The sequence below is a fragment of the Podarcis filfolensis genome, assembly GCF_964270895.1.
Source record: "Podarcis filfolensis genome assembly, chromosome: 13".
NCBI classification, from domain to species: domain Eukaryota; kingdom Metazoa; phylum Chordata; class Lepidosauria; order Squamata; family Lacertidae; genus Podarcis; species Podarcis filfolensis.
The window spans coordinates 38,981,743-39,006,469 of NC_139615.1; the positions used below are offsets into that span (position 1 = coordinate 38,981,743).

General features: G+C 43.7%; 1 protein-coding gene across 6 annotated transcripts in view; it reads right to left on the reverse strand.

Annotated features, from left to right (window-relative positions):
- Positions 1 to 24,727, reverse strand: part of NSF (N-ethylmaleimide sensitive factor, vesicle fusing ATPase) — a 109,960-nt gene that overhangs the window by 79,263 nt on the left and 5,970 nt on the right. The gene's annotated exons all lie outside the window — the stretch shown is intronic.

Below are 24,727 nucleotides of genomic sequence, written 5' to 3' on the forward strand. Positions count from 1 at the left end.
CGGGAGCCAATTTGTTTGGGAGCCAAGCCATTTGAGCACCAAGGTACCACTGTACTCAACCTGTGAGTCCCCAGATGTTGTTGGAGTACAACTCCCATCATCCCTGAGCTCTGGCCTTGCTAGCTAGGGGTGATGGGAGTTATAATTCAACAACATCTGGGGACCCACAGGTTGAGAAAGGCTGCCTAAGGGGACACCTCCGCAGAACAAACATGTTAGTTGTGCATGTGGGAACCTGGTTCTGAGAACACTCATGACATAGAGGAAGGAAGGAAACTGATCAGACGGAGGAAGCAAAGCTGTGTAATAATAAATAATAATAATTTTATTATTTATACCCCGCCCATCTGGCTGGGTTGTGTCGCTTTGGAACAAGACTCTCATGACTGTATGGCTTCACCATACAAGGGTCCTTGTACATTGAAAGCCAGCAAATCAAGGAAGAAAAGAGAAAGGCCAAGCTTTCCTTTGACTACTACTAATACTACTACTGCTTATTATTATTATAGGGACGCGGGTGGCGCTGTGGGTAAAACCTCAGTGCCTAGGACTTGCCGATCGCATGGTCGGCGGTTCAAATCCCCACGGCGGGGTGAGCTCCCGTCTTTCGGTCCCAGCTCCTGCCCACCTAGCAGTTCGAAAGCACCCCTAAGTGCAAGTAGATAAATAGGTACCGCTTTATAGCGGGAAGGTAAACGGCGTTTCCGTGTGCTGCGCTGGTGCTGGCTCGACAGAGCAGCTTCGTCATGCTGGCCACGTGACCAGGAAGTGTCTCCAGACAGCGCTGGCCCCCGGCCTCTTAAGTGAGATGGGCGCACAACCCTAGAGTCGGACACGACTGGCCCATACGGGCAGGGGTACCTTTACCTTTACTTATTATTATTATTATTATTATTATTATTATTATTATTATTCAGATTTGTATACCACCCTTCATCAAAAGTTCCCAGGGTGGTTCACAAGACAAAAATACAAGATAAAAGCACAAATAAATAGTTAAAACAGAAACAACGGAACAAAAGAACCCTCCTCTCACAAACACGTTTTAAAGGCTGTAGAATATTAATCAGCCAAAGACCTGGTTGAAGAGTATATTGCCCAACGTGCCCAGATAGAGGTTTTAATTAACACATTTGTCACGTCTTTCTAAAAAAAAAAAAAGGCCTCAAAGAATCTTGCGGCAAAAATACAAAATACAATAAACAGACCTCAACGTTAACAATTAGAGAGTTAATTTGACAGAGAGTTGAGTTTTATTCAGGGCTGGTTATTTGCCCCGTGTTACCATTTCCCCATTTTATTATGTTTTAATTATTTTATCACACACTGCCATGATATTCCTCTTGCCCGTTTGAGACTCCTTAAAGGGAGTGAAAGGCGGGATATCAAATCCAAACTCTTCTTCTTCTTCTCTTGCCCGTTGGTGATTTATGTAGGCTCTTACGTAGAAAACAAACAATTAAAAATCAACCAAAACTATTACAGATACAGGAGGCAGAATCGAAAGCCCATTGGCCTAAGGCATTTTTTTTAATAATTGAAGATAATGGTTTAAGGAAAGTGGCTTTATTAGCTGTTCTACTGGAGTGGATGAAGTGAATAATGTTTATATATTTAGCGGGCAAATGAAGAGTCATAAGTTCCTTAGCTTCTGCTCTTTCAAGTGGAACAAGTCAAGAAAAGGTACCCCCATATTTTCTTTCTGAAGCTTTGTATCAGATCTCCAGACTGTGATAATGTTGAGACAGGGGTCCCCTTGAGTCCCCCAAGACACACATCCCACAAGCAGCGCTCAAAATTTGCCAGGCACCAGGCACATTTTGCACGTGGCTATCAGCTACGTGAAGATGCCCAGGCACCACCAGGTTGGCACTTGATGTCTACACTATCTGGAGATGCCTACCTGGGGATGCCAGGATCTTGACTGTTTTCACACACTAGCAACACATCCTGTGGAATTCTATCCGTTATATTTTATCTGGACAATCAGGATGAATTTCAGGAACCAACAAGTCGTCTTGAAAAAATAAGACTTTTGAGCCGTCTGATCCAAAAATGGCAACTAAGCATTCCGTTTCGACAACTGTAACTCTGGTATAAGGAGCCATTTGATACCAAGCTTACACAGTGGTACCTCAGGTTAAGAACTTAATTCGTTCCAGAGGTCCGTTCTTAACCTGAAACTGTTCTTAACCTGAGGCGTGCTTTTGATAATGGGGCCTCCTACTGCCACTGCACCGCTGGAGGGCGATTTCTGTTCTTATCCTGGAGTTCTTAACCTGGAGCAACCACTTTCTGGTTAGCGGAGTTTGTAACCCAAAGCATCTGTAACTCGAGGTACCACTGTATAGTGGTACCTCAGGTTAAGAACTTAATTCATTCTGGAGGTCTGTTCTTAACCTGAAACTGTTCTTAACCTGAAGCACCACTTTAGCTAATGGGGCCTCCTGCTGCCGCCGCGCCGCGGGAGCACAATTTCTGTTCTCATCCTGAAGCAAAGTTCTTAACCTGAAGCACTATTTCTGGGTTAACGGAGTCTGTAACCTGAAGCGTATGTAACCTGAAGCGTATGTACCCCAAGGTACCACTGTATATCAGAGTTTCTAACACAGGCCATAAGTCAGGCATTTGGGACCTGACAGATTATCACAGGTTATCCACATGCATGGTACCTTATGTAGCTGCACAAGCAAAAATAGACAATTTGGCGCTTCGCAAGCAGATTACGATCTAAAAATGGCTCTGAACTGCAAGCCAGGAGAGCCTCACGTCCTGACATATATTGTACATGCAAACCCTTGGCATTAATTTCCACAACACAGAGGACAAGATTAACTTGGGCACTGATCTGCCGCAAGACAAGGGAGCAAGTGTGCGCGGCATAAATGATCTATGAGTCATCTGCAGCCTAACAGGGAGCAAAACGGGTGAACCCAAAGCAATATGAAAATCTGTGATGTGACTGAGGACGCAGGGTGCCTCAAGCTCTCTTCCAAAAAGAGAAGAGGCCAAGAACAGAGTGCCCTCAAAAGTGCAGCAGGGAACATGAATAAGGGAACAGTGCTAGTGGCTCATCCTGTTAGATCCATCAGGTTCTTCAAAGCAGTGTCTCCAGATGCAGTCAGGAGGCAGAGTGTGAATCTGCCTTCTCCAAAACAACGCAACGCAGAAGGCTGCTAAGTGATGCAGTTTAGTTTAGTTTATTATTTATTTCCTTCAGATTATAACTCGTTACATAAAATATACGGTGGGCTAACCAGGCATTTGTTTTCAGATGCTTTCATCCTGTGGTTTTATTGGCTTCAGGTTGTATTTTTGTTTTTAATGATACTGTTATCATTTTTAAAAGATATTGTATACGGCTTAGAGATTAAGAAGATTATAAATGCTTTTCAATCAGGGGTTATTAAACGTCTCCACCCTCTCCCACAGATCACTTGAAAATGGGTGAGGGGTCTCAGTGGACCAAATCATGATTTTTCAGCCTGTTTCAGCAATAGTGACACACCATGCTAGATGCTGCACGATTTTCTGCGATGTCTTTAATGATTTCTTTTATTCCTCATAGATGGTATCTTATTGTGTTACAATTTAAAAGCAGCCATAAAACTAAAAATCGCTATGAATATTCATAGCTGTCAATTTTTCCCTTTTCTTGCGAGGAATCCTATTCGGAATAAGGGAATTTCCCTTTAAAAAAAGGGAAACGTTGACAGCTATGTGAATATGCCACGTGGTGGAATATTCAACCAGAAATCCACAGACCTGCCGCGGGCCACCTGAATGAAGTCTGCAGACCACTGGTGGTCTATAGACCACAGTTTGAGAACCCCAGTTTTGAATAAAGAGAAGTGTGAGCCTTACTTCCCATGCTGACTGCAAACCACACGTACACAATGACACCTTTGTATGCCACATTCGTCTACTGCCTTCCTCCCCCCCGACCTTTTCCATGCTAGCATCACCCCTCCTGGGAACTGGAGAGATGTCAGTCTCAGAAGAAGCTGTAATATGGGACTCCTCTGTCTATCTCTGTCTCTCTCACACACTTACACAAGCTTAGAATCACAGAACCATAGAGTTGGAAGGGACCCAAGGTACGCAGACTGAGACCCTACCTGCCCGCAGACTGTCTCGCCAGAGTGGTGCATGCTCTAGTTATCACCCGCTTGGACTACTGCAATGTGCTCTACGTGGTGCTACCTTTGAAGGTGACTCGGAAACTACAACTAATCCAGAATGCAGCAGCTAGACTGGTGAGTGGGGGCGGCCGCCGAGACCACATAACACCGGTCTTGAAAGACCTACATTGGCTCCCAGTACGTTTCCGAGCACAATTCAAAGTGTTGGTGCTGACCTTTAAAGCCCTAAACGGCCTTGGCCCAGTATACCTGAAAGAGCGTCTCCACCCCCAGCGATCAGCCTGGACGCTGAGGTCCAGCTCTGAGGGCTTTTTGGTGGTTCCCTCACTGCGAGAAGTGAGATTACAGGGAACCAGGCCGAGGGCCTTCTCGGTGGTGGTGCCCACCCTGTGGAACGCCCTCCCACCAGATGTCAAAGAGATAAACAACTACCTGACATTTAGAAGACATCTGAAGGCAGCCCTGTTCAGGGAAGTTTTTAATGTGTGACATTTTAATGTATTTTTAATCTTTGTTGGAAGCGGCCCAGAGTGACTGGGGAAACCCAGCCAGATGGGCGGGGTACAAATAAATTATTATTATTATTATTATTATTATTATTATTATTATTATTCCTTTCTGTGCTGGAATCTCAGCTCAAGCATCCATGACAGGTGGCCATCCAACCTCTGCTTAAAAACCTCCAAGGAAGGAGAGTCCACAACCTTTCGAGGGAGACCGTTCCACTGTCAAAAAGCATTCACTGTTAGAAAGCTCTTCCTGATGTTTAGTCAAAATCCCCTTAGCTTAAAGCCATTGGTTCAAGTCCTACCTTCCAGAGCAGGGGGAAACAAGCTTGCTCCATCTTCCACGTGACAGCCCTTGATATATTTGAAGATGGCTATTGTATCTCCTCTCAGTCTCCTCTTTTCCAGGCTAAACATACCCAGCTCCTTTAACCGTTCCTCATAAGGCTTAGCTTCTAGACCCTTGATCATCCTAGTTGACCTCCTCCGCACACGTTTCAGCTTGTCAACAACCTGCTTAAATTGTGGCACCCAGAATGGGACACAGTATTCCAGGTGTGGTCTGACCAAGGCATAATAGAGTGATGCTATTGCTATCCTTGACCTGGATACAGTGGTACCTCAGGTTACAAACTCAATTCCTTCCAGAGATCTGTTCTTAACCTGCAACCATTCTTAACCTGAGGTGTACTTTCGCTAATGGGATCTCCCACTGCTGTGCGATTTCCGTTCTCATCCTGGGTCAAAGGTTGTAACCCAAGGTACTACTTTCGGGTTAGTGGAGTGCGTAACCCAAAGTGTTTGTAACCCGAGGTACTATTACTTCTGTTGATGCAGCCTAGAATAGCATTTGCCCTTTTTTTTGCTGCTGCATCACACTGTTGACTCATGTTAAGCTTATCAGCCTTTAGCCAGAAAATTTGTGTGTGTGTGTGTGTGTGTGTGTGTGTGTGTGAGAGAGAGAGAGAGAGAGAGAGAAAGAGAAAGAAAGAAGCTGATAGTCTGAGTAATCTGGTAGATGTCCTAGCTCTCATGCCACCAATCACAGCACTACTACAGCTGTACAGTGGTACCTTGGGTTACAGACGCTTCAGGTTAGACACTTCAGGTTACAGACTCCTCTAACCCAGAAATAGTACCTTGGGTTAAGAACTTTACCTCAGGATGAGAACAGAAATTGTGCGGCGGCAGCTGGAGGCCCCATCAGCTAAAGTGGTACCTCAGGTTAAGAACAGTTTCAGGTTAAGAACGGACCTCCAGAACGAATTAAGTTCTTAACCCGAGGTACCACTGTACAATAAATCACAATGAACCTCGCTTCTTGGCCAGGTACATGTTATATAAAGTACAGATCTAGCAATTGCCACATGAGACACAGAGCTTCTGAAAAATCAAGCCCAGGATCTGCAGATGCAGCCCTAAATTATGCTAAGTCATTGATGCTTTGTTTATGTCCAAATAACTGCCTTAGGTGCTGAGTGGAAAAAGCACCAGGCAGAGGGGCTCTGGGCTCCTTTGATGCTGAGGCCTGCTCAGATTCTGCCCTGGCGTTTTGCACCTCAGCAGATGCATTTTCTCAACCTGTAAACATGAAAAGAAAAGTCCACAAAGCCATCTTAGATTGCAATGCTTCTGGGGGGGGGGGCAGGAGGAGAAGGACTTGGGAGGGTTGCCCTGAAAAGCCTGGAAATAAAGGTCAAGAATTTGGGCTTATAAGCACAACTGTTCCAAAAGCCAGAGTCTGTGCCTAAATATAAGGCACATGCCAACCCGGGGGAAGAAAGGAAAATAAATCATCAGCATCCCATTATTTAAAGCTGCCTAGAGCCTTCAAATGTCACCCAGGCTGCCAGAGTTAGACAGTGGTGGGGCACGAAATCTCCTGGAGATTTAAATGCTATTTTGTAACCTGCTCTGCAGGGATTAGAGAGTTAAGCTTTTTCCTATGTCATACGAAGAGCATCTTTCTCTCTCTCACACACACTAATGCTAAACAGTATCTCCTAAGTGATGGAGAACTGCCATTTTTTATTATTTTTACAGGGAAGAAGAAGAGTTTGGATTTGATATCCCGCCTTTCACTCCCTTTTTGTTGTTGTTGTTTAGTCGTTTAGTCGTGTCCGACTCTTCGTGACCCCATGGACCAGAGCACGCCAGGCACTTCTGTCTTCCACTGCCTCCCGCAGTTTAGTCAAACTCATGCTGGTAGCTTCGAGAACACTGTCCAACCATCTCGTCCTCTGTCGTCCCCTTCTCCTTGTGCCCTCCATCTTTCCCAACATCAGGGTCTTTTCCAGGGAGTCTTCTCTTCTCATGAGGTGGCCAAAGTATTGGAGTCTCAGCTTCAGGATCTGTCCTTCCAGTGAGCACTCAAGGCTGATTTCCTTCACAATGGAGAGGTTGGATCTTCTTGCAGTCCATGGGACTCTCAAGAGTCTCCTCCAGCACCATAATTCAAAAGCATTAATTCTTCGGTGATCAGCCTTCTTTATGGTCCAGCTCTCACTTCCATATATCACTACTGGGAAAACCATAGCTTTTACTATACGGACCTTTGTTGGCAAGATGATGTCTCTGCTTTTTAACATGCTGTCTAGGTTTGCCATCGCCTTCCTCCCATGAAGCAGGCGTCTTTTAATTTCGTGGCTGCTGTCACCATCTGCAGTGATCATGGAGCCCAAGAAAGTAAAATCTCTCACTGCCTCCATTTCTTCCCTTTCTATTTGCCAGGAGGTGATGGGACCAGTGGCCATGATCTTTGTTTTTTTGATGTTGAGCTTCAGACCATATTTTGCGCTCTCCTATTTCACCCTCATTAAAAGGTTCTTTAATTCCTCCTCACTTTCTGCCATCAAGGTTGTGTCATCTGCATATCTGAGGTTGTTGATATTTCTTCCGGCAATCTTAATTCCGGCTAAGGATTCATCCAGCCCAGCCTTTCGCATGATGAATTCTGCATATAAGTTAAATAAGCAGGGAGACAATATACAGCCTTGTCGTACTCCTTTCCCAATGTTGAACCAATCAGTTGTTCCGTATCCAGTTCTAACTGTAGCTTCTTGTCCCACATAGAGATTTCTCGGGAGACAGATGAGGTGATCAGGCACTCCCATTTCTTTAAGAACTTGCCATAGTTTGCTGTGGTTGACACAGTCAAAGGCTTTTGCATAGTCTATGAAGCAGAAGTAGATGTCTTTCTGGAACTCTCTAGCTTTCTCCATAATCCAGCGCATGTTTGCAATTTGGTCTCTGGTTCCTCTGCCCTTTCGAAATCCAGCTTGCACTTCTGGGAGTTCTCGGTCCACATACTGCTTAAGCCTGTCTTGTAGAATTTTAAGCATAACATTGCTAGCGTGTGAAATGAGTGCGATCCCTTTAACGAGTCTCAAAGCGGCTAACATTCTCCTTTCCCTTCCTCCCCCACAACAAACACTCTGTGAGGTGAGTGGGGCTGAGAGACTTCAGAGAAGTGTGACTAGCCCAAGGTCACCCAGCAGCTGCATGTGGAGGAGCAGAGACGTTAACCCAGTTCCCCAGATTACGAGACTACCGCTCTTAACCACTATACCACACTGGCTCTCAGGGGAGTGTCAAAGAAAGCACTGTATCATCAGACCATGTTCAGAGATTAATTTTATTCACTGTCTCTTTCGAGGGATCTGGAATCAGCCTAATTCTCTTGTTCATATCGATTTTTCTACCTCTGGATAAATTGTGGCAATTACTCATAAAACGGACCAGTTAAGACTAAGCAAAATGCTTCTCATTTCAGGTCTCAAGCTCCATTACAAATTATACACTCTGGTCTGGAATCTGGAATCTGAAACCCCGAAATGCAGGTGTGTAGAAAGACTAAGGGCTGTGTGTGTAAGCTGAGTTCTGCTCATGCAATGGGGCTTCCCTTTGCTCCCCCTGTCCCCCACAATCTGCTCCAAAGGGTCACCCAACCCTCTGGAGCAAATTTTGAGGTTATTTGGGGTAGGGGCTCCAGGAGAGGGAAGAGTTTTGTTGTGCAAGCAGATATCTGCTGCACAAACGAAACAGCAGCACTGGAGGCAACCCCAGACCTCAAACACCTGGGCAAATATTAATAATAATAATAATAATTATTATTATTATTTATACCCCGCCCTCCCCAGAGGTACCTTGGGTTTCATACGCTTCAGGTTACATACGCTTCAGGTTACAAACTCCGCTAACCCAGAAATAGTACCTCGGGTTAAGAACTTTGCTTCAGGATGAGAACAGAAATTGCGCGGCGGCAGCAGGAGGCCCCATTAGCTAAAGTGGTACCTCAGGTTAAGAACAGTTTCAGGTTAAGAACGGACCTCCGGAACAAATTAAGTACTTAACCCGAGGTACCACTGTACCTGGCTTGCTTCTAAAATGGAGTCGTTTGATCTTCTCTCTAGAGGTATATATGCAGACGTAGGAAGGAATTTAGACCACAATTGCTGGGTTCTTAGGAAGAATGCTGGGTAGCAAGGTTCTTTAGCTAATGCGGCAAGGACTCCTTTTAGACTTGATTGGAGTCTGCACAGACTAAGGAATTCCTAACTGCTAAGAGCTCCTGAGTAGGAATTTTGGGGTTTGGACATTTAACCAGTGTTCAAAACCAGCCAGGCGCCAGGCATGTTTTGCGGCTGGTGCGGGTCCAATCGCGCCCACGTAGAGATCTCTGAGTGCCAGGCTGGTGACTGGGGAAAGCAAAATGTCACCTAGAGAAGGATCTGAAATATTTTCCTTGAAGCTTGAATCAGTTTTATTCTGGGTTCTTTTATTTGATGTTTTAATGTGCTTCGAGATTTGTTCTTTAAAATATAAAGTAGTATAGAAATGAAATTATTATTATTATTAATTACAATCAGGGGGAAGATATGGCGCCTAGACATTCCATTGTGGTGATCGCAGGGTTTAAGGTGCCATTTGGCAATTAGATTATATATCTCAGTTTCTAACACACTTTGGGAGACCACAGGGAATATAGTAAAAAATAAAAAAGGCTATGCCAGGCTGAAGTTATCTACCCCTGATGTACAGGGGTACCTCGGGTTACAGACGCTTCAGGTTACAGACTCCGCTAACCCAGAAACAGAACCTCGGGTTAAGAAATTTGCTTCAGGATAAGAACAGAAATCGCGCGGCAGCGGGAGGCCCCATTAGCTAAAGTGGTACCTCAGGTTAAGAACAGTTTCAGGTTAAGAACGAACCTCCAGAACGAATTAAGTTCTAAACCTGTACAGAATTGAAATTCACAACCACCACCGCAACAAAAAGTTTTCTCATCCTAGAGTCCCAGATATTCCTTCAAATTCCCTTCATCTAACTGATTTTCTCCAGGCTCCATGCCCCCACAAGTTCTAGCCGGATTGCTGGTCTGGGAAACCTGGGTCTTATTCTTTGTTTAGGATGGCCTTGAGTAAGTCACGTCCTCCCAGGAACACAGGAATTGGAAGGAGGGATCAGCACAATTCATAATTTGCACATGTAAAAGGGGAGTGGTTCATATTTCCATATATTCCAACTTCCCAAGCATTCCCACCCCTCCACTTGCAAAAGCTAGAAGTGTCCACTCCTCATAGCCCTGGGACACAGGCAAAAGAGAAAAACCAATCAGCAAGAAAATTGTTGACTGAAGAACAGGTTGTGAATTTTCCCATTCTTAAGAGAGTACCAATAGAAGGACAGAAAGCTTGTAGGGGGGCACATTCAGGCCACGCGCCAGAGGTTCTCCACCCCTGTTGGAGGTAGTCACAGAAATTTGGGTTTGACAGGAAGATAGCAGGTTTGGGGGGACAAAACACTATACAGTGGTACCTTGGGATACAAACTTAATTCCTTCCAGAGGTCCATTCTTAACCCAAAACTGTTCTTAACCTGAGGCACGCTTTCGCTAACGGGGCTTCCCGCTGCCGCCGTGCCGCCGCCGCGTGATTTCCGTTCTCATCCTGGGGCAAAGTTTGTAACCCAAGGTACTACTTCCGGGTTAGCGGAGTTTGTAACCTGAAGCGTTTGTAACCCGAGGTACCATTGTACAGCTTGTATTCAGTTTCCTCGGTAGAATGACATTCAAAAGGTGTCCAAAACAGAGAAAAATCAGCCCCATCCAAAAACCCTAGTTAATAGTCTTTCCCCCGCAGAAAACCGAGTGCATGTTGCCTTTGCTCTTGTCTCATTTCCCCACTGTTCTGGTGCTGGTAACAGCAGTTTCTAACTCATATACTCAGAAGAGAAGGCATAGAAAGAAGCTATCCGAAAACCTACATCTGACAGGAAGGATTTCTGACTCACAACAACAACAACAAAAGCTCTCTCTTTCTAAATGCTGTTGAAACGAAGAACGTGTGGGCAAAAACTGTAAGTGGGTGTTTGTGAAAAAGGACTGAATTCATTTCTAGTATGGACTGGGCATGTGCTCAGAGACACATTGTTGTTTTAAAAAAATCTAGGTGTACATCTAACACCATTATTCCAAAAGCCGTTGTTTGGTACCCGGATCTTGTTGCTGGATTGGACTTTTTGTAAAAAAAAATAATTTTTAAATGCAGAGTACAACCTAGAAGGCCACATTTGCAGTGTAATAAACGAAAACCTGCCCTTATTCCCTTATGGGGGGACACAAGAGCCCTTATAGAGTCCTTTGAGGGTTCTCCATCCGTCGGAGAAAATAACAGAGGCCAACCAGAGAATATGGAGAAGCAAAACAGCTAGTAAGCCTGATCTTTATTGAACTGTTGCAACAGGGTGCCCCCTTCACACACAGGAGAAGGCGGAGGACCCAGAACCCAGGTGTGCCCGCCCTTATATAAATATTTTAAATTGCCCACCCTGGAGTCCAAGACCACCCCCAGACACATCATACCCACATCACAGAAAAGGGTGTAGCTCACAACAGAAATCTGAGTGCGTTGTTTACCTCCTGTCTGGCAGGTTACCTCTTAATGCTTACTTGACTGGATACCCTGGGGAGCCTGGCCAGTCTTTTGTAATGATAAATACTTAGTTCCTGAGCCAGGTCACAGGCTCACCCTATTCATACACAGATATACCATTAAGACAGGGTTTGTGAATGAAAAGACAATGGGGAGGCTTTTCCATTTTCCTTGACCTTGCAGAGAAATCATTTGGTCAGTTTGGGAGTCAAAATGGTTTCCAGGCTGTTTTCCTGTGCTGCTTCAGACATGTGGTTTAGATATTTATGTATGTGTTTGCTTGGTACATTTATGAACATTTATTATATATATATAAGGCCTTAATTTTTTATTTCAGCAGCAAAGTGTCCACAATTAAAGGAGAAGGCTGAGACTAGAGAAGATTGTGGCTCAGTGTTCATCATGCACTGTTAACAAGAATGAAAGGACACAATGCAAAGAGCACCAGTAGCATGTGATTAAAGAATTACTTAAGTTAAATAACCAACACGCACACCTCACAGTGAAACATCTGGTAGCAATGCAGTCCACCTTTCCTTGCATCATTCCATCAGACCTAGATTCAAAGCTTCAAGCATGCAAGCCAAGAGCTTGAAAAACATGGCAGTATGTTCAAGGGCAGAAATGGGGAATTTATGGCCCTTCAGATGTTACTGTAACTCCCACCAGCCCCAGTTAGCACAGCCAATAGCCAGGGGTGATGGGGTTTGTAGTCCAACATCTGGAAGACCACAAGGAGCCCTCCCCGTTCTAATGAATACTGGACTTCACTATCCAAGATTTCTCAATGTAAAGCTCAAAAATGGTAGGAGAGCTTCTCAGAGTTGCCTTGCCTTCTCCCAACAAGATGTTCCTCTGATATGCAACCACTGGGAATAGGGGGCATGTTCTAAGGTGCACTCTCATATCACGTAGGGCAGTGATGGCCAACCTTGGCCCTCCAGCTGTTTTGGGACTACAACTCCCATCATCCCTAGCAAGCAGGACCAGTGGTCAGGGGTGATGGGAATTGTAGTCCCAAAACAGCTGGAGGGCCAAGTTTGGCCATCACTGACGTAGGGCAACGGTGGGACCTCACAGGCCTACCCAATGTGCCGCAAAAACCGAGGGCGCTCCCAGAATCCACTGTCCTGCGTAGGACTTTCTTGACGAGACAAGTCAATACTGAGAGGTTTTTCCTGAGGTGCGCATTTCGAAAACAGTTGCAGCGCTACACAGCAATTACAGAATAAGCTTAAGAAGGAAAGGTGGGGAGGGATTTTAAGATTTAAGATGATGTCTTATAGGTAAAGGTAAAGGGACCCCTGACCATTAGGTCCAGTCGTGACTGACTCTGGGGTTGCGGTGCTCATCTCGCTTTATTGGCCGAGGGAGCCGGCATACAGCTTCCGGGTCATGTGGCTGGCATGACTAAGCCGCTTCTGGCGAACCAGAGCAGTGCACGGAAACGCCGTTTACCTTCCCGCCGGAGCGGTACCTATTTATCTACTTGCACTTTGACGTGCTTTCGAACTGCTAGGTTGGCAGGAGCAGGGACTGAGCAACGGGAGCTCACCCCGTCGCGGAGATTCGAACCGCCGACCTTCTAATCGGCAAATCCTAAATACCAGCAGTCAACAACTCCCTGATACTGGTAATAATACTGTGATAATTCTGCTATGGAGTCTCAGGAAAGCATCCTAGTAGCTAAACATGTAGCAGAATGCTGCTGCTGCTTGTATTCTTCCTATCCCCACTCAGAACACTGCAGTGTTAGACATGCTAATTCTGGAATGAGGACAAGGCTGCTGCAGGCAAAGGACATTGTTTCAGACCTCCGAAATCCTGGGGGATTCAAGGTGTGGATGCAGAATTCCCTAAGAATGGACTGTTTGTGTGTGCCCTGGGGAATAAATGCCTTGGTTGGGGGTGGGGGACACACAAAGCGGATGCTTCTGTTTTCTCACTAGGAAAAAGCAAGCTATCACTTAGCAGCAGGGAAACAGCAGGAGACCAATTATCCCTGGAAAGGTTTAGCGCTAGAGACATCCTTTCAACCAGGACCATAGGTCTCAAAGGTGGCAGGCAGGCAGGCAGAGGAAACAAGGCGGGGGGGGGGGAGAGAAGAAATGCATTCCAATAATAATAATAATAATAATAATAATAATAATAATAATAATAATAATAATATTTTATTATTTATACCCCGCCCATCTGGCTGGGTTTCCCCAGCCACTATGGACGGCTCCCAACAGAATATTAATAACTTGATAAAACCTCAAACATAAAAAACTTCCCTAAACAGGGTTGCCGCCTTCAGATGTCTTCTAAGAGTCAGATAGTCATTTACCGTATTTTTCGCTCTATAGGGTGCACTTTTCCCCCTCCAAAAATGAAGGGGAAATGTGTGTGCTTCCTATGGAGCAAATGCAGGCTTCAGGCAGCTATCCGCAAGCCTTCGGAGCGTGGCGGGAGTTCCTGCCGGGCTCCGAAGGCTTGCGGATAGCAGCCTGCAGCCCGAAGCTTGGGGAGCGCATAGGTGCGCCCTATGGTCTGGTATGCCCTATGGAGCAAAAAATACGGTATTTCCTTGACATCTGATGGGAGGGCATTCCACAGGGCGGGCGCTACTACCGAAAGGACCGTCTGCCTGGTTCCTTGTAACCTCACTTCTCGTGGGGAGGGAACTGCCAGAAGGCCCTCGGAGCTGGACCTCAGTGTCCAGGCTGAACAATGGGGGTGGCTTTAAAGGTCAGCACCAACACTTTGAGTTGTGCTCAGAAATGTACTGGGAGCCCATGTAGGTCTTTCAGGACCGGTGTTATATGGTCTCAGTGGCCAATGTAAATATAGATCTTTCAGAGAAATACGCCTCTGTCAAAGGCTAACTAGAAAGGCTATTTGTTGTTGGACCACAATTCTCAGCACCCCTGGTCTTTGGCCATGGTAGATGGGGTTCGCAGGAGTTGTAGTCCAACAAGCTCAGTCAGTTGAGCATGAGACTCTTAATCTCAGGGTTGTGGGTTTGACCCTCGGGGTCCATTCCAACTCGACAATTCTATGATTCCCAAATAACATCGTCCATTTTTTCTTATTTTTTCTTTGTAGTGATGTATGGAAGTGAGAGCTGGACCATAAAGAAGGCTGATTGCCGAAGAATTGATGCTTTTGAATTCTGGTGCTGGAGGAGACTCTTGAGAGTCCCATGGACTGCAAGAAGATCAAACCTCTCCATTCTGAAGGAAATCAGCCCTGAGTGCTCACTGGAAGGACAGATCCTGAAGCTGAGGCTCCAATACTTTGGCCACCTCATGAGAAGAGAAGACTCCCTGGAAAAGACCCTGATGTTGGGAAAGATTGAGGGCACAAGGAGAAGGGGCCGACATGAGGACGAGATGGTTGGATAGTGTTCTCGAAGCTACCAGCATGAGTTTGACCAAACTGCGGGAGGCAGTGGAAGACAGAAGTGCCTGGTGTGCTCTGGTCCATGGGGTCACGAAGAGGCGGACACGACTAAACGACTAAACAACAACAGTCTGTTAGCTACACAATAAATCTGATCCACTCTGATCCTCTATTCCTATGATTGTGTCATGCTCAGATATGGTCAAGATATTCCTGAGCAATTCCTGTTTCTTGATCCTGCCTCTTTTAATCTATAGTGTGCTTATGTTTTAAAAAGGTTTTTACAGTGGTACCTTGGTACTCAAACAACTAGGAACCCAAACACTACAAACCCGGAATTAAGAGTTCTGCTTTGCGAACATTCTTCAGAAGCTGAACGTGCGCCATTTTGAGTGGTACCCTTCCCTTTTGAGTGTTACGCTGAGGCCTGTCTTTTTTTGCTATTTATTTTGCGTCTTTGTTTTTGCGGCTTTTTTGTTTTGTTTTTGTGACTGTGTGGAACCGAGTTCAGCTACCGGTTGATTGTGTGACTGCAGTACATTGTTTATTGCTTTCATTTTATGGATCAATGCTCTCGTTAGATAGTAAAATTCATGTTAAATTGCTCTTTGAGGGGTTGTTTTAAAAGTCTGGAACGCATTAATCCATTTTGCATTCCTTTCTATGGGAAAGCGCGCCTTGGTTTTGGAACGCTTTGGTTTTGGAACAGACTTCCAGAACGGATTAAGTTTGAGAAGCAAGGTACCAGTGTACTGCAGTTTTGTAAGCTATCCCGGGAATCTATTCAAATGGCAGGATATACATTCCTGTTAAATAAGTATTTGTTTTTTTCAGCCTCACGTTGCATGATGCTACAGCAGATAAAGCAAGTGGAGACAGAATAAAGAGATTACGACCACAATTGCGCTGGCAGAAGCAATTTATCCAGAAAGATTAAAAACCATAGGACTGGATGAGAAGAATAAACCCAGTATCCTGGATACAGATCATCCTTGCAGGTATGCCTAATCAGAAAAGGCTGTATTTCCATTCTGCTGATTAAAGAGTTCTGTGCCGCTTAAAATCTTCAATACTTATATACCTTTTCAGTAAGAAAGTTTACTCCTGCTAGGCTTGTTCTCTGAAACAAGTGTTGCACCAGTCACCCTCACAGGCAAATTTCTGTAGGAAACAGGTATAGATTCTGGCAACCTCAGAATTGATTCATAAAGCAGAATTGACCTCCCAAGCATTTTTTTTCTGATCTAGGCTCTGTCTTTCCTAACGGCCAATTCTCCTTGGCCATCCTCACAGTGGGTATATGGTACTGAACATATGTAGAGAGGGCAAATCTTCAAGCCAGCAGCTGGGAGGAACTGTGACAGAGTTACGGCAAACCTGGGTTTTTTCTAATGTTCAGAAAGGTTCAGTGCTCAATTCTATGAGAACAGACAAGAGGGTGTTTTCGTAGGATGAATGAGTAAGCGACAGAAGTCTAATTGATCAACTTGTGACAGGATTGTACCACTGCAGCTTGCTGATGGAATTACCTTTCAAACGATGAAATAATCTTCCCTGCTCCAAAAAATAAACTACATAGAAAATTTCCCTACATAGAGAAAACAGGTAGGGAGACATGTTAGAATGCTTTCCCTTGGCAACCTGGTTTTCTACACAGCAGGAACTATTTTTGTATGAAAGGAGTATTCCATCATGCAAAACACCATATGTACCGTATTTTTCGCTCTATAAGATGCATCAGACCATAAGACGCACCTAGTTTTTGGAGGAGGAAAACAAGGGAAAAAATATTCTGAATCCCAGAAGCCAGAACCGCAAGAGGGATGGCTGCACAGGGATCCCTCTTGCGGTTCTGGCTTCTGGGATAGCTGCGCAAAGCCTCTTCAGGGCAGCGGGATGAAGGCCCCCCCCCCCTACCCTGAAGAGGCTTCGCACGGCGAAGCCAGAACAACAAGAGGGATCGCTGCGCAGCCATCCCTCTTGCTGTTCTGGCTTCTGGGAAAAGCCCCCAACAGCCACACTCCCTTTAAAGAGCTGCACAGAGCGTGTGTGCAGCTCCTGGAAGGGACTGATGGGCTGCCCTTCTCCCTTCTCAGAGAAAAGCCCCCAAGAGCCGCACACATGCTCCACACGGCTCTTTAAAGGGAGCGCTGAGCAGAGCCTCCTGCCTGCATTCGCTTCATAAGACGCACACACATTTCCCCTTACCTTTTAGGAGGGGAAAAGTGTGTCTTATGGAGCGAAAAATATGGTACAGTGGTACCTCGGGTTAAGTACTTAATTCGTTCCGGAGGTCCATTCTTAACCTGAAACTGTTCTTAACCTGAAGCACCACTTTAGCTAATGGGGCCTCCCGCTGCTGCCGCACCACTGGAGCACGATTTCTGTTCTTATCCTGAAGCAAAGTTCTTAACCTGAAGCACTATTTCTGGGTTAGCGGAGTCTGTAACCTGAAGTGTATGTAACCTGAAACGTATGTAACCCACAGTACCACTGTAGTTTGAAGTGCAGCATTTCAGTTTAGTTTGAAGCCCAGTCTCAGCACTGAGCCTGCCTTGGTTGTCCAGGCTGGTGGCATTTCTTGGGAGAGAGATGAGGGAGTGTGGCCCTATTCATTCTCCTTAACCTCTCCAAGACTTTTGATACCACTGGCGATAGCATCCTTCTGACATGACTCCAGGGGCTGGGAACTAAGTGCACTGTGCTACAATGACGCCACTCCTGCCCTCAAGGCCAGCCATTAGTTATGGGTGGCTACTGCTTGCCACCATGTGATGCGGGTAGCACTGTGGTCTAAACCACTGAGCCTCTTAGGCTTGCCGATCAGAAGGTCAGCGGTTCGAATCCCCACAACAGAGTGAGCTCCCATTGCTCTGTCCCAGCTCCTGCCAACCTAGCAGTTCGAAAGCACACCAGTGCAAGTAGATAAATAGGTACCACTGTGGCGGTAAGGTAAACGGTGTTTCCATGCACTCTGGATTCCGTCATGGTGTCCCGTTGCACCAGAAGCGGTTTAGTCATGCTGGCCACACGACCCGGAAACCTGTCTGTGGACAAACGCCAGTTCCCTCAGTCTGAAGCAAGATGAGCGCCTCAACCCCATAGTCGCCTTTGACTGGACTTAACTGTCCAGGGCTCCTTTACCTTTTTACCATGTGAGTTGCCTGCTGGCATCCTACAGAGTTCCATCTTGTTACCCAAACAGGGCTCTTGGTTTGTGTTATTTTAACGGCAGCCCTCCCATCGCCCATTCCACCTGGCAATGAACTTTGGAAGCAAAAGGATTTTCAAGCAGATGGTAATATGGAATGGAAAGAGCTTTCCAGCGATGCTGAACCCCTTAGCCCCCTAGCCTAGGTTTGGGAGAATTATCTGGGGGTTTTCTCCCCAAGGAATGAACATACAGGCTATTTCTATTACTGGAAATCTATCCTTTTCTGCATCCTGGGGGAAAGGGAGAACTTGAAGCATTTCCTAAAGACAACAGCTCTTCGTGTGACCATAAGGAGAAGCTTCAAGCACTGCTATTATACAGAAGAAAACCTTATGCAAGAGTTGTGTAACTTGTGTGTCACATGTTACAGTTAGATACCAGTACAACCTTCACTCTCCTCACAGTCCAAGCCTATCCATATTTACTCAGAAAACCTTTTAACGGTTCTTAGTTCCAAAACATTTCTGATTAAGATAATTTATTAATGAAACCACGTTTGTGCCTCATAGGGAGATGAAAACAAGGGAAACCGTTTGCGCAGGGACAAGAAGAGAGACTTTCTAAGACCCAGAAAACCAACATATTGGCAAAGATGGTGCATTTCGCAGCTTGCATTGCATTTTCCAGTAGCTAGTCTGGACGTTGCTGACTCCCATTGTCGGGAAGGGACCTCTGCATTAAAGGACCTGCTATGACCACCTGGCTACACAATTTGTTTTTTTTGTTTTTTTTTAAATATTTTTATTTTTCCATATAAACACAATACAACAAACATAAACATACAAAAACAAAAACAAAACAAAAAACATGTATCATTTCATATCCTAATTTCATATCCTATCTTCCCCGACTTCCTCATGCTTCCCCTTTCTGTATTCCAAATTCTTATCGATTGTTCAGCAAATCTTCCCTTATTTTAATTTAAATTTAGACTATTCTTCCTTATTTTCCTTGTCTTAACCATTGCTAATAGTAACCATTTACTTTCCAGTCCAACATCATTCTAACTTTCATTAACTTTGTGATATTTCTTTAAATAGTCCTTGAATTTTTTCCATTCTTCTTGCGCTGCTTCTCTTCCCTGGTTTCGGATTCTGCTCGTCATTTCTGCCAAGCCCATATAGTCTATCACCTTCATCTGCCATTCTTCCAGTGTGGGTAGTTCTTGCGTCTTCCAGTACTTTGCAATGAGTATTCTAGCTGCTGTTGTAGCATACATAAAGAAAGTTATATCCGTCTTTAACACCCCTTGGCCGACAATACCCAAGAGAAAGGCCTCTGGTTTCTTGGGGAAAGTATATTTAAATACCTTTTTAAGTTCATTATAGATCATTTCCCAGAATGCCTTAATCTTCGGGCAGGTCCACCAAAGATGAAAAAATGTACCTTCAGTTTCTTTACATTTCCAACATTTGTTGTCAGGCACATGGTAAATCTTTGCAAGCTTGACTGGGGTTATGTACCACCTATATATCATTTTCATAATGTTTTCTCTTAAGGCATTACATGCCGTAAATTTTATCCCGGTGGTCCACAACTTTTCCCAATCAGCAAACAAAATATTATGACCAATGTCCTGAGCCCATTTAATCATGACCGATTTAACCGTTTCATCTTGTGTATTCCATTTCAGCAGCAAATTGTACATTTTGGACAAATTCTTAGTACTGGGTTCTAACAGTTCTGTCTCCAATTTTGATTTTTCCACCTGGAAGCCAATTTTACTGTCCAGTTTAAACGCTTCATTAATTTGATGGTAGTGGAACCAATCTCTCACCTTCCCTTTTAATTTCTCAAAACTCTGCAATCTCAATTTGTCCCCTTCCTTTTCCAAAATTTCCCAGTATCTTGGCCACTTGGACTCCATATTTAACTTTTTAACTGCCTTAGCTTCCATTGGCGACAGCCACCTTGGAGTTTTATTTTCCAGCAAGTCTTTATATCTGTCCCAGACATTTAGTAGTGCTTTTCTGACAATATGATTTTTAAAACTTTTATGTGCTTTAACCTTATCGTACCACAAATATGCATGCCACCCAAAAATGTTATTAAAACCTTCCAAATCCAAAATGTCTGTGTTTTCAAGAAGTAGCCATTCTTTCAGCCAGCAGAAAGCTGCCGCTTCATAGTAAAGTTTGAAGTCTGGCAGGGCAAACCCCCCTCTTTCCTTTGAATCCGTTAGTATCTTAAATTTAATTCTGGGCTTTTTGCCCTGCCAGACAAATTTAGATATGTCTTTTTGCCACCTCTTGAAACAATCCATTTTATCAATTATTTGCAATGCTTGGAACAAAAACAACATTCTTGGCAATACATTCATTTTTATAGCTGCAATACGGCCTAACAAGGAAAGCTTTAAGTTGGACCAAATCTCCAAATCTTTTTTCACTTCTCTCCAAGTTTTTTCATAATTATCTTTAAACAAATTCACATTTTTAGCTGTCATATTTATACCCAAATATTTCACTTTTTTAACCACAGTTAACCCTGTCTCGTTCTGAAACCTTTCCTTTTCTATCTGTGTCAAATTTTTCTCCAAAACCTTTGTCTTAGACTTATTCAATTTAAATCCTGCCTTTTGACCAAACTCTTGAATTATTTCCAAAACTCTTTTCGTGCTAGCTTCTGGCTCTTGTAATGTAAGTACTAAGTCATCTGCAAATGCTCTCAGTTTATATTGTTTAGCTCCGACCTGAATCCCTTTAACCAACTGGTCCCTCCTAATCATATTAAGCAAAACCTCCAGGACCGATATAAAAAGTAATGGGGAGATAGGGCACCCCTGACGTGTCCCTTTTTCAATCTTGAACTCTTCTGTAACCACATTATTTACAATTAGTTTGGCTTTCTGTTCAGAGTATATTGCACCTATACCATTTTCAAACCCTTGGCCTACCCCCATCCCCCGGAGGTTCTTCAACATAAAACTCCAAGAAATGTTGTCAAAGGCTTTCTCGGCATCCACAAATATCAAAACAGCTTTAGTGTTTATGTTCACTTCCAACTTTTCCAAAATGTCAATTATATTCCTTACATTGTTCGACAAGTGCCTTTTTGGGAGAAAGCCCGCTTGGTCCCCGTGAATCTCCTCCATCAAAACTCTCTTCAGTTTTTTTGCCAAAATATCAGCAAAGATTTTATAATCCACATTCAATAACGAGATGGGTCGGTAGTTTTTAAGTTGGGTCTTTTCAGTCTCTGTCTTTGGTATAAGTGTAATGTAGGCCTCTCTCCACGTATCGGGTGCCCTTTTCCCTTCCATAATCTCATTGCAGACTTCCTTCAAAGGTTGTATCAACCCTTCCTTCAAAACTTTGTAGTATTTGGAAGTCAGTCCATCCGGTCCAGGGGATTTGCCCAGCGTCATGCCTTGAATGGCATCTTCTATTTCTTGTGCTGATATCTCCTGGTTCAATATTATCTTACTTTCATGCGAAACCTTTTTCAGCCCATTTTCCTCGAGGAACTGTTGTATGTCCATTTCTTTTTGCGGCCCTTGTGTGTAAAGTTGTCTAAAGTAGTTCTGAAAACAATTCCTAATTTCCGCTGGGTTGCTTATGTTTTTTCCTTCCACTTCTATATTTGTTACCGTGTTGAGTTTTTGTCTCTTCTTTATTTGCCAAGCCAGTAACTTGCCACATTTATCAGCAGATTCGAAAGTCTTTTGTCTCATTTGTTTAATTCTCCACTCTAATTCTTGATTCATCAGTTCCATATATTGTGTTTGATGAAATTTGATTTCTCTTAGAATCTCTTGGGATTTTGGCTTCGATCTTAATTGTTTTTCCCCTTCTTTTATCTTTTCCAAAATTCTCTCCTTTTTCTCATTTTGCTTTCTCTTCTTTAAAGTATTTTGCTGAATCAAAAACCCTCTCATCACGGCTTTGCTAGCGTCCCATACTATTCTTTTTTCTACTTCAGACCTTAAGTTGATTTCAAAATAGTCTTTCAAGATTTTTTGGGCCTTCTTACAGATCTCCTCGTCTCTAAATAAGGTGTCATTCATTCTCCATCTGAAGGAACCAGTTGTTGTTTGCCTCATCACCATCTTTACAGCATTATGGTCGGAGAAAGTTTTTGGGCAGATTTCTACTTTTTTTATATTCGGAGCCATACTGCTAGTCACCCAGATTTGGTCAATCCTTGTCCATGTCATTTTGGCTTCAGAAAAGAAGGTTCCCTCTCTTTCTAATGGGTGTTTTGTTCTCCAAATATCAATCAAGTCCATATTGTCAGTCATTTCAAAAAAAGTCTTTGGTAGTCTTCCATCTTTTGTTATTACCTGTCTTTGTGCCTTGTCCATATTTGTTGAAACCACTCCATTCATATCTCCCATCAAAATTAAGTTGTAATCCATATGGTCCATCAAAATTTCATGCAACTTCTTAAAAAATTCAGCTTTCCCTTCGTTTGGTGCATAGATTCCCACTATCAAATACTTCTCTCCTTGAGATTGAATTTCAATTGCCAAATATCTTCCTTGATCATCTTTAAAAATTTGTTTCGGTTGCAATTTTTCTTTTGCATAGATCACCACTCCTCTCTTTTTTACTCTGTCTGAAGATATAAATTCCTGTCCCAGTCTTTTATTTATTAATAATTTTCTGTGTGCTCTTGTCACGTGGGTCTCTTGTAGGCAAATCAAGTCCAATTGGTCTTTCTTTAAGGCATGAAATATATTTTTTCTCTTCCTGGGAATATTTAAGCCATTACAATTCCAGGTTAGAAGTTGCAGAGCCATGATGGGATTATTTACTCCTTCCTCCTACAGCTCCCTGTTTTTGTTCCTCGTCTGTCGGTGGTACCGTGTTCGTGTCCAGTGATGGATGCCCTTGTCCTGGAAATGTCTCTTTCTGTAGGTCTTCTTCGTGTTCTCCCAAGAACTTGTCTTTATCACTTACAGTCTTTATTCTTCTCTTCTTTCCCTTATATTTAAAAGACAAGCCTTGGGGAAATTCCCACCTGAATGGTATGTAGTTCTTCTTCAGCAGTGTCACCAGGTCTTTATAATGTCCTCTTGCGTCCAAGATACTCTTAGGGATGTCTTTAAAGATCTCAATAAAAAAGTCTTCAATTCGAAGGGCTGTTTAGTAGTGCAGGTTCAATATTTTATCTCGCTCCTCCTTTGATCTTAAGGTAATAAGACAATCTCTGGGTCGATTTCTCTTCTGTCTTATTCCCAATCTAAATGCACTTTCTATCTTAAAATCTTCTTTCTTCAGCTCCTGCTTCCAAAAGTCAGAAAATTCTTTTGTCAAATCATCCACCAAGTTCTCTCCTTCCTTTTCCGGCACAAGTCTGATCCTCAGGTTCCTCTCCTTGCGTTGCATATCCTGCATAGAGAGTGCCAGTTCATATTCATCCAATTTCTTGTAAACTGGTGGAAATTTTTCCTCCGCAGCAGTTGCAATTTCCTTAGCTTCCTCGGCTATCTTTCGTGTTATAGATGAATCTTCCAATAATTTCCCAATTGCTTCTGCATTTGAGTTCACTTTATTCCCTAGGTCAGTTATACTTTTAGTATTTAGGTCAATTTTCCCAGAGATTTCTTCAATTTTTTTATTTGTTTCAGCAACTTGTACTTTAGTTTCAGCAACTTGCAATTTAGTCTCCGCCCCTTGCTTTTTTAGTTCCTCCAAAGAGTCATTTATCTTCTCCAATACCTTGGCAAATGATTCTTCTGTAGACATTGCTTTCGCTTTTGGCTTTGCAGCCACTATAGTTCCAGAGGCTCCTGTTACAGAAGCCCTTCTTTGCATGTAAGTGTCAATTTTGTATTGTCTGCCAGATCTCAAGGTTGTTTCTTGTAACTCCCCTTTCTCTTTACCATCTGCCATAACAAAGTCTTTTAATCAAGGTCATTCCCAGACTTTGAAACTCACAAACAAAGTTCTCAAATTTTAAACTCCACTTGTTGCTGAAACAATTTGTAGGTCCTCTAGGGGGCGTAGAGTCAATTCTATACTTCTCAAAGTAATCCCACACTCTTCAAAAAAGAAGGAATAAAAGTTTCCTAGTCCCTTTCAATTTTTCTTTCCTTTTTCAAGGGGATCCCAGTCAATAATGTCCTGTAAGTAACTTTGTAATGCCACAGAAACAGTGTTTCAAATTGGAAGTAACCAAAGTCAATTTGAGATATTTTTTAGCTTCTTATAGCAACAGTCCTTAGCCGGTTCCTTTTCTCCGGCAGTCCGATCCCAGGTTAAAGAGCAGCGATACTTAATCCAATTCTTTTAAATTGGCAGGGAAACACTTTTAAAATCTTCTTCCCCCTCCTCCTGCCTTCGGGGGGGGGGAGTTCTTTGCTTTGGTGGTGGATTTCTTAAATCCCGCAAATTTCCTCTCAAGCAGTTACAGCTAGAGTGCCTTTCGCTTTGATCTTGCTACAGAACGGAAAGCAGACTTCCTTTTTAGTGCTTGTCCGTCTCGGTGCCCAATTTCTTTACTTTTAGTGTCCAGTTATATTTTAGCGGTCAATCCTACTCACGGATAGTTGTTCTTTTAATCCAATTTCCCGGGAAGAAGTCAGCGCTCTCCGCTAATGGCGAC